Source organism: Panicum virgatum, chromosome 2K, assembly GCF_016808335.1.
Source record: "Panicum virgatum strain AP13 chromosome 2K, P.virgatum_v5, whole genome shotgun sequence".
NCBI lineage: Eukaryota > Viridiplantae > Streptophyta > Magnoliopsida > Poales > Poaceae > Panicum > Panicum virgatum.
The window spans coordinates 33,282,837-33,286,518 of NC_053137.1; positions in this window are offsets into that span (position 1 = coordinate 33,282,837).

The window sequence follows — 3,682 nt, forward strand, 5'->3', positions numbered from 1 at the left end:
GAGTACTTCCTTGGCTGTATCGAGGCTATGAGGTGCTCTAGCCCTGAGTCTTTTCTTATGATATGGTGCACGATGTACTCGCGCTCCATATGGAGTAGCCCCAGAGCCTTTGGTTGAACCGAAGGGTTAGGCTAAGGATTACCTTTGTGTTCAGGGTCTTTATTTGAAAAAGTTACCATTTATGACGCATATCTCGCAGCCCCCGAGCCTTGACTTGAAATCCCTCAATTTAGGGTTAAAGTTCCCAAATCGAGGCGTACTTTGTGACCTTAGATCTTCCTAATATTTTCAGAAATGCCACTGACCATGTTATTTAACTGTGCTGAACCTATCTGTGTTTTTCACTTTCCCGGATTTCCTTAGTCCTCTGCATTAGTCTTCGTCTTCTATCTTCATTGGAAATTCTCAGCCCACAACCATATGCGTGAGAAATGGCTTGTGACTTTCCAGATGGCGCCGAACAGATCCAAGCGCCAGATATCCGAGAAGGAGGCAACGATGGCTGATGGGTGGAGAAAGAGTAAGTTATCAGAATCCGTGATATCTTCTCTTGTTAGCCGACATCTTTTGCAATCCAAAGCCTTGATTCAGTGGCAGTCGGCTGAAGGTCATGAGAGGCCTTTTGAAAAAACTTCTGAGATTGTTCTTTTCAAGGCTTTTGTTGAGCGTGGCCTTGCGATTCCGGTTTGCGACATCTTGCGAGGTCTTCTTTTCTTTTGGGGGATTCAACTTCATCATTTGACCCTGGATTCAATTCTGCATATAGCTATTTTAGTCCAGCCGTGTGAGGCTTTCCTTGGGATTCATCCCCATTTTGATCTTTTCAGAAGTCTCTTTTCCTTGAATCTGTTTCCCAATGTTAGGAACATTGCTAGGGTAGGAGGTGCTGATCTCCAGTTTCATCCTGGCATGGCGGAGAAGTATATTCCATATACTCTGCACTGCCAAATCGGTGATTGGAAGGCCGAGTGGTTCTATATCGATAATCATGCTCCTGGTCTTTTGGAGAGGACTCCTGGTCCTCCGCAGAAGCGTAACGAGTGGTATGCTCGTGCTGAGAATGGGGATCAGGTAGCCGAACTTCTTCAGAGGATCACTGAGCGGCGGAAGGAGGGTGTGACTAGGGCGACAGTTGTAGCGTCCTGGCTTAGGAGGCAAGTTCAGCCGTTGCAATGTCGCAGCAATCTGGGGTTTGAATATACCGGCTTGTATGATCCTTCTCGATTTTCGTTGGAGAAGACTCAACTGGAGGAGGCTATGGTGCTTCTTCATAATCCTTTTGAAGGTGTCAGCTCCGTTCCTATTCTCCTGGAGTTATTCCATATGAGGAATCCGCCTAAACCGTTAAGGTTTCGAGTCATCGAGTGATTTTCTGAACTATCCTTTTGCTTTTTGAAGCTGATCTTGGATCTTTTTGCTTGTAGTACGATTTATTGGTTTTTCGGAATGACCCTCCTTTACCTGAGATTTTCCGGCCAGGCCATATGATGCCTAGTGCTCACTTGCGGCCTCATGAGTACAAGCCTGACTTGGATCTGACTGACTCGAAGACTCTGTCAAGTTCTGATTCCGATGATCGTGCTACCCTTGTAGAGTTGATAAAGGGTAAAACGGGAGGAGTTGGGTTTTTGGCTCGTCAAGGGAGTCCAGGACCTGAAGTCGGCACTAGTGGTCCCAAGAAGCCGAGGACAACTGTGCGGAAAAGGAGGGCTAGCAGTGATGTCAGGTAACCAGTCGAGTAGTTTTTGTCTCATTCTGAGCTTGACATCTGATATCTTTGCTTTTGTTTGCAGCCCTGATCCTGCGCCTAAGCAGAGGCGGGTGGTTGATGAAGGAACTCTTACGGATGCCACTCCTTCTGATATGGCGGAATCATCGAGGAGGGCTGGTGGGGCGGGATCACGACCTTCAGAGGAAATCCCAGTTGGTGAGCCCATCATACCGCCTTATAATGGTTCGAAAGTCCTTCCGATTGCTCGACTTCTTCATGAGGATAGGACGGTAGGTGCTTCACCAGATGCTGATGAGGAGGAGGAGTCGAGTGATGGCCTTCTGGAGGAAATTACGGTGTCCCCTCCTCGTTTTGAGTGTGATCATGGTGAGGAACTTGAGGATGATCCTCAGTTAATGGCCGGGAATATGAAGAAATTCTAAGCCAATGTTCGTGAATTTACCAAGTTTTCTTTGGTGAGTACTATTGTTGAGTACTTTTTCCTTCTGTGGTTTTATATAGAGACTGATTGTGGATTGTTGCAGCAATTGGCCAATCGCTCATATCTGAAATCCCAGAAGTTGAAGGCAATTGAGGCGGATCGCCAGAAGATCATTCTGCTGGAGGCGAAGAATGCTGCCCTGAAGAAGGACAAAGCGGCGCTCGAGCAGAAGGTCAATATGCTGAAGGAGGTGATTTAGAAGAATCGAGGTAGCCTTCTGCTCTGTCTTTGTGGAGCTCTGTTTTTTGGTTGTCTTTGTGTTGACGCTCTTCTTGTTTTGTCAATTGATGGCACCGAGAGTCATCAAAGGGAACTGCAGGAGCTTAAGGTGGCGGCTCAGATTGTGGTTGAGTCGATAGGTTCAGCCGAGGAGTCCAGTGGCACTTTGGCTGATCGGCTGCAGAGAGCTCCTCAGAAGTTTGCCGAGTACTTGGCTGAAACTTCTAGGAATTGTGTAGCTCAAGCTCTTGGGCTTGTAAAGTCATACTGGCCATCAGCGAAGATATCTGTACTTGGCGATGGTAGGTGTTCAAGGTGTGATCATGACCAGTTCGTCAAGTATGTAGAGGAGGCTGAACCTGTGGCCGACCAAATTGTAAAGTTGATAGAACAGTAGGATATACTGTATCTTCTCCTTGCCATGTAAATATGACTTTTTGATAATGAGTTGTCGAGTTCTTTTTGAAGAACTTTGCTTGATCATCTTGTATAGATAAATAACTCCTCTTGGGAAATAGAGGTCTTGTCTTAGCTTGAGTCGAGTACCATAGTAGTCGACGGGTGATCATCACGTGGGTGAGTGATTTCTCTTGGGAGATAGGGAGCTTGTCCCTCCGAAGGTCGAGTGCCGTAGTAGTCGACAGTTGTCATCTCATGGATGGGAAATTCCTCTTGGGAGATAGGGAACTTGTCCCTCCGAAGGTTGAGTACCGAAGTAGTCGACAGTTGTCATCTCATGGATGGGAAATTCCTCTTGGGAGATAGAGAACTTGTCCCTCCGAAGGTCGCGTACCGTAGTAGTCGACGGTTGGTCATCTCGTGGATGAATGACTCCTCATGGGAGGTAGGGAACTTGTCCCTTAGGGCCGCAGAGCTCTTGTCTCTTAGCCTCAGCTACTCGATTCGACGTGCCTTTTGCTTTGACTTGTCAAAGAAAGGTTGGTATTCGAAGTACTGATGGAGTTGCGACTCCTGAAGAGGGTAGAGAACTTGTCTCTAGGGCCGCGGAGAGCATGTCTCTTAGCCCCGACTACTCAGTTCGCCGTGCCTTTGACTTTGAGTAAACAAAGAAAGATTGGTATTCGAGGTAGCCGATGGAGTTACGACTCCTGAAGAGGGTAGAGAACTTGTCTCTAGGGCCGCAGAGAGCATGTCTCTTAGCCCCGACTACTCGATTCGCCATGCCTTTGACTTTGAGTAAACAAAGAAAGGTTGGTATTCGAGGTAGCCGATGGAGTTACGACTCCTAA